The sequence below is a fragment of the Lynx rufus genome, unplaced genomic scaffold, assembly GCF_022079265.1.
Source record: "Lynx rufus isolate CCGP_SWC_20201006 ecotype Redwood Valley unplaced genomic scaffold, mLynRuf1.p SCAF_12, whole genome shotgun sequence".
NCBI lineage: Eukaryota > Metazoa > Chordata > Mammalia > Carnivora > Felidae > Lynx > Lynx rufus.
The window spans coordinates 8,593,544-8,606,666 of record NW_025814826.1 but is presented as its reverse complement, the minus strand read 5'-3'; positions in this window follow the sequence as shown (position 1 = coordinate 8,606,666).

Here is a 13,123-nt window from a genome sequence, read left to right as displayed (position 1 = left end):
AGGGTGACCCGTCAGTGACATTCTTGCAGATACGGCTCGGAGAAACCTGCAAACAGGTGCAGGGCCACGTCTAAATGTCCGTCACAGTCTTGTTCCTAATGATCAAAAACAGAATTGGGGGGAAAGTTTTGAAAAGTTTTTGAAAAAGTGGAAACAAACCAAATAGTACCAGCTCTAGAGCGATGGACAAATTATGCCGCGTTGCACAGTAGAATAGAATAGAGCAATAAAAATGAACAGCCATAACTACTTACCACATGGATGAAGCCTCCTAACATAGGAGCAAAAGAAACAAAGACATAAATAAACGCATACACAATAACTCCATTTATTTAAATTGCACAAAGGCCAGATGAAACTGCAATCTTTAGGGCTACAACTGTAAGTAGTAAAAATCACAAAAGCAAAGCAAGGACCATACGGTGCAGCCCTTACCTCTCTGAGGGGAAGAGGAAATGTGTGAGGGTTTCGGGGAACTGACGACATCCTGTATCTCAGCCTGGGTGATATTTTTATGGGTGTTGTATAACTACTTGTCAACCTGCGTGTGGTTGTTTTATGCACCTTAACTATTTATGTTCTAGGGGCGCCTGGGTGGCTCAGTCAGTTGAGGTCATGATCTCACAATTTCGGCTCAGGTCATGATCTCACAATTCGTCGGTTCGAGCCCCGCGTCAAGCCCTATGCTGACAGCTCAGAGCCTGGAGCCTGGTTCAGATTCTCCCTCTCTCTCTGCTCCTCCCTTGCTCATGCTCTGTCTCTCTCTGTCTCTCAAAAATAAATAAATGTTTAAATATTTATGTTCTATCGTACAATTGAAATGTTTTTGAAAAGAGAATGGCACTTGGTTTTTAAGGATTATGGGATTCAAAATGAAAAGCAATCACCCTAGAGGCCAAAACCAAAAAAGATGTCACTGGAATCTGTCCAGGCACGTGTGGGTCATCTGTCCCCGAAGAAACGAGAGACCCGGGCAGGTAGATCCTATCATCTCCTCTTTTAGAGTTGCTTATCTTCTGTTATCATTTGAGGTCAAAATTTCTACATTCAGAAGCATCCCATTAATAGGAAAACTGTGCAGAAGATGCAAAATGCTGCCAGAATGTTCCCAGTTCTTTTTTTTTTCTGTGTATTTTTTTCAATATATGAAATTTATTGTCAAATTGGTTTCCATACAACACCCAGTGCTCATCCCAAAATTTTCGCATTTCTTTTGCACATGCTTTCCTTGCAACTTTACAGCAGAAGCATCTTGGGGAGACGAAGGACAGCAGAGGGGCCGGTGAAGGCAGGGAAACACCTCCACCCACCAGGCCTGGAAGGAGGAAAGCAAAAGACTGCGGGATTTGAGCACTACCAGAAATCTTTTGCTCACTAGTACGGACTCTGTGTTCCGGCACCATCGAGAGATCACCAGAAACCTCAGCCTGGGCACTCTTGCTCCGACGCTCTGATGCTCTGACAGAAGCAGCCTACTCCCAGGGCTCTGCATCCTCGACCCCAGGCCACAGCATCCCACCCTCACTTTTCTTCTTACACCACATCCTCCCCTCTGGGGATACTCTCTGTGCATACACGGTGGTGGGGAGGGGGGATCGCCCTGCCTCCATTGCCCCTACCCCAGTACTTTCCCAGCTCCTAAAACACATTGGTTTTTCTCATCTCTGGGGCCCCACATGTGCGGTTCCCTCTGCCTGGATTTCTCCGTCTTCATCGGGCAGGCCCTTCTCATTCCGATCTCAGGCTGACACCGCTTCCCTCGGAAGCCTCCTGTCACACCCACCAATCTACTTAGATATTGTAGCTGCTTACTTAGCCTCCCTTCAGAACCACATTTTATTTGGCGGGCTGATTACCTATTCATTGCATTTGTTGCCACTAGACTGCAAGTTCTCCAAGGATATTTATCAAATCTGTCTTGTCCGCCACTGATTCCTCTGCCCTTACTGCCGTGATCAGTATCTGTTGAATGACAGCTAAACGAACATGTCTGTTTCACCTCTGATCTTTGAAGGAACCCCTTGGGAACGCACGGACATAGATGCCGTCCACCCCTTGGGTTGTGACATTCACTGGTCAGTCTCATGGACCCAAGGGGCTGGAGAGGGAACAGTGACAGGAACAGCAGAGCCCCTGAGAGTCTAACTGCCACAGAGGAAGAAAGGCTGGGCAGATGCACGACCAGGAGACACGTGGTGTTCCTGGTAATTTGCTGAAGACACCCTCCTTCCCGAGACCACGCAGGGCATCAGGGAAGTGGTGTGCACCGAGCAGAAGCTCCAGGTACCACTCCAAAGGCCCGTGCAGGCTGAGGCATGACTTCTCCGGCACTCAGCCCAGCTCAACCTCAACCCAGGCAAGCGGGGCAGCCAAGGACAACAGGCAGAGCCGACCACAGAAATCCAGTCTGCTGTTCCGCTTATACACGAAACAAGGTTCCCAGGGACCCTAGAGAAAAACAGGGTGGTGATCTTTTCATGTGACAGAAGAGAATGTGAGACTAGGATGTTATTGATTTAGTGGCAAACTTCAGGGATATTTGGGATTTAGGTACAATATTTCCTTTAATACTTTAATACTCTCAACGATCTTACAAGGTATTAATCCCATTTGGCAGAGGAGGAAACTCAGACCGAAAAGGTTGAGGCCTCAAAGCCATGTACCTAGTAGGAACAGAAACAACAACAGAGCCAATATTCAAACCCAGGCTGCCTTCCAAGCCCATGTTCCTGATAATCTATCCTGCGTGGGCCCCTGTATCTATAATCAGCAAATGCTTCAGGGTACATGGATGCCATACTTTTGTCCAAAAATTGACTTTTATTTTATTATTTTATTATCACTTATGAGAATATATAAATAAGAAAATATCTGACTTGGGAGGAAATTGATTAATCTACTGAAGAAAGGGAAAGATAAATGCGTTCTAAATTCAAATCAGAGGTATGCTCTACCGAAGCATAAGAGGGAAAAGCAGGAGAAAAAAGACTTCTGATGATCAAATGCAGGCACATGCCCCCTGTTTCCACAGGGGTTCCATTCCTGGGTATCAGGTCTGCAGATTAGAAATGCAAGGGGTTTGGGGCACCTGGGTGGCTCAGTCGGTTGAGCATCCGACTTGGGCTCAGGTCATGCTCTCACAGTTTGTGAGTTCAAGTCCCGCATTGGGCTCTGTGCTGACAGCTCGGAGCCTGGAACCTGCTTCAGATTCTGTGTCTCTCTCTCTGTCTCTCTCTGCCCCTCCCCTGCTCATGCTCTTTCTCTCTCTCAAAAATTAGTAAACATTAATTTTTTTTTTAGCAGGTTCTTTTTTTTTTTTTAATGTTTATTTATTTTTGAGACAAAGAGAGACAGAGCATGAACAGGGAAGGGTCAGAGAGAGAGGGAGACACAGAATCCGAAGCAGGCTCCAGGCTCTGAGCTGTCAGCACAGAGCCCGACGCGGGGCTCAAACTCACGGACTGTGAGATCATGACCTGAGCCGAAGTCAGACGCTTAACCGACTGAGCCACCCAGGCGCCCTAATTTTTTTTTTTTTAATGCAAGAGATTTTCAAGAATTTGTGTTTGAAAAAAACCCTCTGCCAAATGAGGTTCACAATCTGGGGACCTTCTTTCTCTACAGGCTTCCATGGTCTTACCGCCCATGTTTTAAAAGCCTGATTCTGGCAAGATTTCCATTTGTGGACATTTTGGCTCAAAAAATCAAAGCAGATCTCAGGTTTCAAAGGCCCAAAGGAAAAAAGGTCACTACTGAACATGCCACTATTTATTGTTGGACCAACAGCATTTAAACTGCCAAATTAGGCTTTGATTTTAATATTCCTCAGTGAGGAAAGTACACATTTTTAGTAGCATTCTTTCGTTCAGTATGCTTGCAATGCTTTACCCAAGCAACTAAATCACAGTCCAACAGCACACATTTTTAAAGCAAAGGTGGTAAAATATTTGGAGTCAATAGTCTGTCTTCATTTCCCAGCATAAATTGTTAATCACGTATTGCAAGTTTGCTTTGGATTTACAGCATGCTTATAGTGAGGTATGTTATATTTATATTTTTTATATTTACCTTATAAAGTTTTCAGTTAAAAATTGAAGGTACTTCGGAGCGCCTGGGTGGCGCAGTCAGTTTAAGTGTCTGACTCTTGATTTCGGCTCAGGTCATGATCTCACATGAGTTCAAGTCCCATGTCGGGCTCTGTGCTGACAGCATGGAGCCTGCTTGGGATCCTCTCTCCCTCTCTCTCTGCCCCTTCCCCACTTGGCGTGTCTCTCTCTCAAATAAATAAACAAAAACTTAAAAATAAAACTGAAGGTACTTCCAAGATTTTATATTGTGCTCTTGAAACTATTTTGAAAACAACATAAAAATAAGGCACAAAGGAGCCAAAACATTAAATTAGGTGGCAGGTCAGAAGCTGCACTGAATGCTATGCCATTTACTGCAAAAAATAGTCATTTCCCATGTATCTTTCCAAATGTAAATATCACCAGCTCACTTTTCCTCCCAAGATTTATTGAGTTGTAACTTACATACAACAAAATGCCCCCTTTTTAGTGTAAAGTATGATGAATTTTGGCAATTCTATACAGTTATGTCACCACCAACATACACTGCTCTGCCTTGTATCACTCAAGGGTTTTTTTTTTTTTTTTTTTGCCATTTCTAGGATTTCATATCAATTAAATGCATTGTGTTTTCCAAAGTAACTATACGATTTTACGTTCCCACAAGCGCTGCCCGAGAGTTCCAGCTCCTTCTCATCGTATCCAATATGTGGTGTTGTCCATCCTTTTAATAACAGCCACTCTGGAGGACCGGGAGGGTATCTCTGTAGCTTTAATATTCATTTCCTTGGAGACTAGGGACCACGAGCTTCTTTTTATGTTTCTTAGTGGCCATTGCTATGTCTCCTTTCATAAAGTGCTTTTAAATCTTTTGACCGGGGTGCCTGGGTGGTTCAGCTGGTTAAGCACCTGACTCTTGATTTGTGCTCAGGTCATGATCTCACAGTTCATAGGTTCGAGCCCCATGTGGGATGGGCTGAGAGCACAGATCCTGCTTGGTATTCTCTCTCCCTCTTTCTCTGTTCCTCCCCCACTTGTTCTCTCTCTCTCTCTCTCTCTCTCTATCAATAAGTAAATAAACACAAAAAAATTAAAAAATGCCTTGACCAAATTGGCCTTGGTCAGTTCAGTTTCTTATAAAAGAAAAAAGAAAAAAAATCTTTTGACCAACATTATGATTAAGTTGCATAAGTTGTATATAAAGTTGTATGTGTTGCAAATATTTTTTCTCAATTTGTGACATGCCGTATGGTCTTCCTAACTTTTATTCTTTCGGATATTTGTGATTTTCATAAAGCCCATTTTATCAATGGTTTCATTTTATGCCAGTTAACGTTTAAGGACACCAAAAGTAAAACTCTGCTTGAAACGAAATGGTATTCTCAACCTCATCCCTCCCTCCCAGGTGTCTTTTAATTCTTTTTGGCATCCTGATTGCTGAACTAAAATTTGTAAATGCCATTTGAGCACCATGGAAAAGTTTAAGGATGCGATAGCAAACGGTACCACAGAAGGATAAGAAAAGGAAACACACACAATATAAGCTCTTCCTTAAGCAAACTCACTTTCAAAACCAAAAACAAAAGAACCAAAGGTCTAAAGATTTGAAACTGAAGAAAAAGAGAGCATGATGACAGTGGTGGGGCAGGGGGGTGGCGGTGGGGGGTTGTAGCTTTGAGTAATTGCTAGAAGAACGTGTAAGGGTAGGTGTTAAGAATCCAGCTTCCAGCCAAGATGGGGTATCCAGGACCAGATCTATTCTCCAACCAGAAACAACTGAAAAACTGGACAAAATATAGGAAACAATGCTTCTCAAGACATTGGCCATCAGGCAGTGGAAGATAATGCTCCCGGAGAGACTCCTCCAAAGAAGATAAGCATCTGAAGATGTTCAATATTGTTAGTCTTTAAGGACATGCTAATTAAAACCACAAAAGAGGGGCACCTGGTGGCTCAGTCGGTTAAGCATCTTACTTCGGCTCAGGTCATGATCTCGTGGTTCATGGGTTCGAGCCCCATATCGGGCTCTGTGCTGGCAGCTCAGAGCCTGGAGCTGCTTCAGATTCTGTGTCTCCCTCCATCTCTGTCCACCCCCCACACACACACACACTCTGTCTCTCTCTCAAAAATAAAAACACTAAAAAAAAAAACCCACAAAGATACCACTTCACTCCTATTAGAATGTGTAAAGTGTAGGGACACCTGAGTGGCTCTAGTCTATTGAGCCAGCGGCAGACTTGATCTCAGCTCAGGTCATGACCTGAGCTCCGGTCATGATCTCACACTGCTAGTGGGAACTTCCAACCACTCTGAAAACCATTTAACAGATTGCCTAAAAAGTTAAACATCGCCCATATGACCTAGCCATTCCACTCCTATATTTGTCCAAAAGAAATTAAAGTATATGTTCAATACAAAGTCTTCGACTAGAATGGTCATAGCAGCATTTGTTACCCAAATGGTTCTTAACTGGAAGTGATTTTGTTTCCCCAGAGATATTTGGTGAATCTGGAGATATTTTGGTTGTCACAACTGGTGGTCTGTTGGCATGTAATGAGTAGAGACCAGAAATTATGCTGAACGTCCTACGGTGCACAGGACAGTCCCTCACCACCAACAGTTACCCAGCCCACATGTCAATAGTGGCAAGTTGAGAAACTATGTCTATAGCTCCAAAAGGGAGCAACCCAAATGTCCACTATTAGGTAAAGGGACAAACAAACTGTGGTATATCCATACCACGGAATACAGCTGACCCTTGAACATGGGTTTGAACTGCATGGGTCCACGTATATGTGGATTTTTTTCAATAAATACAGTATAGTGCTATCCATGTATTTTCTCTTCCTTGTGGTTTTCTTAATAGCATTTTCTTTTCTGTAGCTTACTTTATTGTAGAAATACAGTATATATTACATGAAATGTATAAAATATGTGTTAATCAACTGCTTATGTTATCTGTAAGGCTTCCAGTCAACAGTAGGCTATTAATAGTTAATTTTTGAGGGAGTCAAAAATTATAATTGGATTTTTGACTGGGCAGGGGGTCAGTGCCCCTAATGCGCTTGCTGTTCAAGGGTCAACTGAGTTGTAAATGGCAATTTATTTGTAAAATGTGAGAGTTGGGTTTAGGGCTTTCACTCCTTATACTTTTAAGGATCTCTCTCTTTTTCTTTTATAGACTGTATTTATAGTTTTGGGTGCTTTTTAGACTCTACTGTTGTAACACTGAATTCACATAATGGCAGCCAACCACCAAGAAAATGTGTGATTGCGTAGGCTCTTCTTGCCAAGGCCACCTGCCCATTGTTCTGTGGCTGATGGGCTTCCTTTTCTCAGCATGCCTACTGAAGCCAAGGGCATTTAACAATAACCAAACTTAGATAAGCTGTTCTAAATTCTCTGATACTACCTGTAGGTCTAAGAGACAAATGCCCTGGTAAAAGCAAGGTGATCCTAGCTAAGACGAGGTAAGATGGATTCTCACCTAGAAAAATGACTCTGGGAATTGACTGAAAACAGTTGACGAGTCTGAGTAGAGAAATTGGGGGCACAGCAAATACCTGAAAGAAATCTGGAATTCATTGTTCCAGTCTAAAGGCCCTGGATTGGTCAATGCACTGGGAGGGGAGAGGAAGAAGAAGGGTTTGGAAAGGAGAAGAGAGAATCAAGAAAAGAGAGCTAAGATGTACTTCTGGAGAAATACTGTAGGAGCACCAGATATGGAAGAAGAAGAAGAGGAAAGGAAAAATAATAAACAATTTACAGTTTCCCCCATGAACAAAGACTATGGGTCACTGATCTAGTCCTAGAAACCATGAATTAATGGACTGCATGTATCATCATATCTAGGCTACAGACTCTGTCTTCTCTGGGTCTCAGGTATGAGAAGTAAGAAGGAAGTTGGGGGAAACCAGTCCTTGGCTGAAATTGCTTCAAGCATTCGACTTTATGTTAAATGATAGAAAAAGCCAAACCCTTGCAAGAGAATGACCATTTTAACTTCACTTTCTCATCTGATAATTACAAATTTTGGTCTTAAATGGTCCATTTGAGCACGTTGGTCCATTGCTAAATTATGAAAAGCAAGAATTGAAACTTGGCAGAAGTACAGATCAGATGCAGATTACAAACACAACCATCTGTCACTTTCAGGGAACATATAAACCAGCGCAAATGACATTAAGTAGCAATTTTCACGGCAGGAAGAGATCAAAGAACCTTGGTCTTTGCTACTTGAGGAAAAGGGGGAAGTTACTCAACCAGGAAGAGTCTTATGTAAAAATTAGCATGGATATGTTCATTCTTATTTCAAATACAGTTTTGTTTGTACTGAAAAAGAGGCAGAAAGCAGCCAAGCAGTGGGTGTCATTGCTCCATTACGTTGGGCAAGAGTTCCACTTGGGTTCGAAGAGTTAGTTCTCTAGGTTAACTCATTCTACAACCAGCTGTCAGCTTGTTTTAGTTGGTCTCTTTACATGGTCATTCAAAGACTTCCATTTGTATTGTCTTTATTCATTTTTGTTTTTTACCTTCTCAGATTTATTTTCCTTAAGATAGTGTGTATTATGCCACACGCACACGCACAACAGTTCTCACTCCTCACAACGATGTGTTCTGTAAAGTCCCTGCAAACAGAGAATTAGCCAATGTTGTAATTTCTCCAAGGGAAATGCAGGATTATCTTCTTTCCAGTGTCTGGTCACACTTTCATCAACTGACGGATACATAGCCTTGTCTTGTGTGTGCTTTATGTGTGTTTCTGTTTTAAGACTCCTATTTAATATATATTGTTGATTCATGAAGTTGAACTCAGATAGAAGCTCTGTAACACATAGTTTCTCCTTCAGGCACATCACAGCTTTTGTGCACTTAAAAATTCCGGACAGCTCTTCGGCACCTATGCTTGGAAGCCATTTTAAAGTGGAATCACCAATAAAAATGTGAAAAATGTGGCACTAAATAGACAGAGAAAAAGATACTTGTTTACGACCAGGCAGAACACTGCTTCGTTCCGGCTCAGCTGGGGACAGGCCTGTCCAGCAACTTAGATTTTTCCTACTCTGTGCATGTCCTTGAATGACTAGCAAAGTGCAGTAAGTATTGATCTTGAGGTTGCAAATAAGTTTTAACATGGATGCAAAGTCCTGGGCCACCTGGGTGATCCAGTCAGTTAAGCATCTGACTCTTGATCTCAAGGTTGTGAGTTCAAGCTCCGGGCTGGGTGGGGAGCCTACTTAAAAAAAAAAAAAAGAAGTATGCAAATTTGCAAATACAGAATCTGTGAATAATGAGAACCAACCATATATGTGTATTTCTTCACAACAACTCCTAATAAAGTATATTACAGATTTCGTTTCCTTGAAGATTGTGGCTATCTAATAGATTCCTAATACTCTTCACAGAAAACTCCTAGCTTAGGATATTTCTTGTATTAAATTCTCTTATATTCAATTCAACCCTTTAAGGTTTTTGCTGAGCAAGAAAAGTAAAGAGCAAAGACGCGGATGTCTATATAGTAACTCCAAAGCCTACACTGAGGTACAGGAAAATGTCAGCATGTACAGGGCTCAATAAATGCTACATACTTTTCTTTGTTTCCTGACTCATGTTCCTTCTTATTTTTCTTATTTGCTTTCATTTTACTAGCTTAAATTATCCACTACATGAATAAATGCACAGACAGGAACTCCAATTTCAACATAGGACGCAGATATAAAATCACTAAAGATCCATCACTCTGAATTTAGGTGGCATCTTCTTTATTTTCCTCAGGGTTCTCAAAAGGTTTCTAAGCTTTGGGTGGAAATAAAGGAAAGCATAAGCCTCACATAAATTGAGTGACTTTTCTAGATGCCAAAATGGAAATAGTAGTTCCAAGTGTGAAAGAAGACAACATTATTTACAAATTTCAGTTTGAATCCTAAAAGAGCATTAACAATCAAATTACAATAATAGTGTAATAGATTAAGACTATAAAGTGAGGGGCGCCTGGGTGGCACAGTCGGTTAAGCGTCCGACTTCAGCCAGGTCACGATCTCGTGGTCCGTGAGTTCGAGCCCCGCGTCAGGCTCTGGGCTGATGGCTCAGAGCCTGGAGCCTGTTTCCGATTCTGTGTCTCCCTCTCTCTCTGCCCCTCCCCCGTTCATGCTCTGTCTCTCTCTGTCCCCAAAAAAATAAATAAACGTTGAAAAAAAAAATTAAAAAAAAAAAAAAGACTATAAAGTGAGCTCATCTTTTATAACGTTGTAAATGCTATTTTTGTTAGCGCCTCAATGCCACTCTCAGAAGTAGGGTATTGTTGAAAATACCAGTCACCAAATACGGCAGACCTTTAGCTTTCCAGGATTTATGCTGTATTATTCCACCAGGTCAATGCTTGCCTGAAAATGTCTTTGGTGTGGAGTTATTTTGTTACAAGGGCTTTTGACCCTGTTGACAGCAAGAACCGTCCTTGGGACTGTAAGTGTGGCGGGAAGTATAGCGGTTAAGCGTGCCATTGGAATGGAAATACGTTGAATTTCCACAAGACCACGACCTGTCACTTTGTTAGCTCTGCTCTAAATCATTTAATCTCTCTCTTCCCTGGTCTCTGTGCCATTAAAATGAAGAAATCAGAATAATCTCAGTCAGATGAGTGCTTGAAATCTACAATTCAAAAATAGTTTATCTAGGGCCACCTGGGTGGCTCAGTCGGTTGAGCATCCGACTTTGGCTCGGGTCATGGTCTCACGGCCCCGCGCGTTCGAGCCCCGCGTCAGGCCCTGTGCTGACAGCTCTGAGCCTGGAGCCTGCTTCGGATTCTGTGTCTCCCTCTCTGTCCCTAACCCACTCACGTTCTGTTTCTGTCTCTCTCAAAAATAAATAAACGTTAAAAAAAATTCAAAGATAGTTTATCTAAAATCTGGGGCTTTGTTACAGGAAAGCCTAGTAGTGAAAGGGAAAGACAGAGGGAGAAGAAAATAGGGATAATAATTACCATAACAATAACAGCAGAGACTTTGGGTGGCCAAGATAGCCAGTGGTGTCTATGCATCTCCTTCTGATTCTATTGAAATCCCACTAAAAAACAGAAACCAGATTTTGTTAAGGCAGACATCCACAAGAAAGGAGAAATCAGAGAGGAGGCAGCAGTAACTGTGGATACTGGGGAGCCAACAGATGAGCCACAAAGGAATCAGCAGACTCAAGACAAGGGAATCCTATGAAGACAGTTAATGGAAATGATTGGAGTGCTTGGGTCGCTCAGTTGGTTGAGAGTTGGATTCTTGATTTCAGCTCAGGTCTTGATCTCAGGGGCATGAGTTGGAGCCCATGTTGGGCTCTGCGCTGGGTGCGAAGCCTACTTAAAAAAATGCTGGGGGCGCCAGGGTGACTCAGTCGATCAGGAGTCCAACTCTTGATTTCAGCTCAGGCCATGATATCACAATTTGTGAGTTTATGCCCCGCATCCAGCTCTGTGCTGACAGCACGGAGCCTGCTTGGGATGCTCTCTCTCCCTCTCTCTCTACCTTGCCCCTGCTCATTCACTCTCCCTCTCTCTCAAAATAAATAAATAAACATTAAAAGAAAAGAATCAAACTGATTGATTAATATGCATCTCTCAAGGTCTCCAGAAGGGCCCCATTAGGAATCTCTGAGAGTTAGGGGTAAAAGGATACCGTAAAGAAAGACGATTGATTGAAAGTCTACATCGGCAACTATCAGATCACCAACTGCCTCGTCTACTAGGTAGGTTTGCTCTTCAAAAAGAGCTGAGACCAAGTTTCCAGACTGGGCTATACCAGGCAGGAAGGTGGGTTTACAACCCTTTGAGGTGGGATCTGGTTGCTGAGGGCCATTCCTCTCCCCCACTCAGGTTCCTAGGTTCTGGTAAGCGGGCTCCCCTTCCAGGCAGAAGACAAGAATCGCTGTCTTCTCCAGAAAATATGACCTACTCAGGAGGAAACACCTGAAAATATTAATATTAGAGATTGTGCAACTCATCAGCCCAGACCCAGCTCCCCAACAGCAAGGACTTTATGCATCAAAGCCTCCAAGCCATGGTGTTTCCCAATCCACTTTTTAGTCTCCCCCTGTATGAGCATACAACCAGGATCACTAAATATCTGAGGAAAGGATTTATCGTCAAAGAGAAGGGGAGTGGGGGGGGGGGAGAGAGAGAATAAGATTGAGAGAGAAAGGGACCAAAACAGTAACTTGGAAGAAATAAGAGACTCTGCAGGGAGAAGATATTTCCCTCAAAAAACCAATAGTAACTAAGATAATATATTGCAACCATGGAACATGAACAGATTGTATAAAAAAAGAGTATGTGGGGAAAAAACTGGAGACAAAAGATCCTGTAGACTTTCAGAAAGAATAAACACAAATGAACAGACCTTTAAAAGATCATGATGAGGGGCGCCTGGGTGGCGCAGTCGGTTAAGCGTCCGACTTCAGCCAGGTCACAATCTCGCGGTCCGTGAGTTCGAGCCCCGCGTCAGGCTCTGGGCTGATGGCTCAGAGCCTGGAGCCTGTTTCCGATTCTGTGTCTCCCTCTCTCTCTGCCCCTCCCCCGTTCATGCTCTGTCTCTCTCTGTCCCAAAAATAAATAAAAAACGTTGAAAAAAAAATTAAAAAAAAAAAAAAAGATCATGATGAGAATGGCCTCTGACGTCACAACAGCAGTGCTGGAATTGAAAGGAAAATTCTGTATACAGCTAACCTATCAACCAAATGTGAGGCTAGAATACAGACATGTTTAAACATGCAAAATTCTATTTGTCCTGTATTTTTTCTCAGAAATCTATTTTAAAAGCTGATGAATTAGTGAGCCAAGGGAAGAGAGAAACAGAGGTTTTAGGAACCAGAAATGTACCACAGAACAGAGGGGAGGAAAATTCTCAGGTGTGAAGGACAGGCAGTTGAGATTGGCATAGGATGCCCAGGAATGGTAAATCCGTAGATTATCTGACGTGTCTCAACATCTTGAGGTGAGATTTGTGTAGTCAGCAAAGCATCTGGGGTTGAAATACTAAATACTTATAAAACTAAGCAAAATGCACACACACACA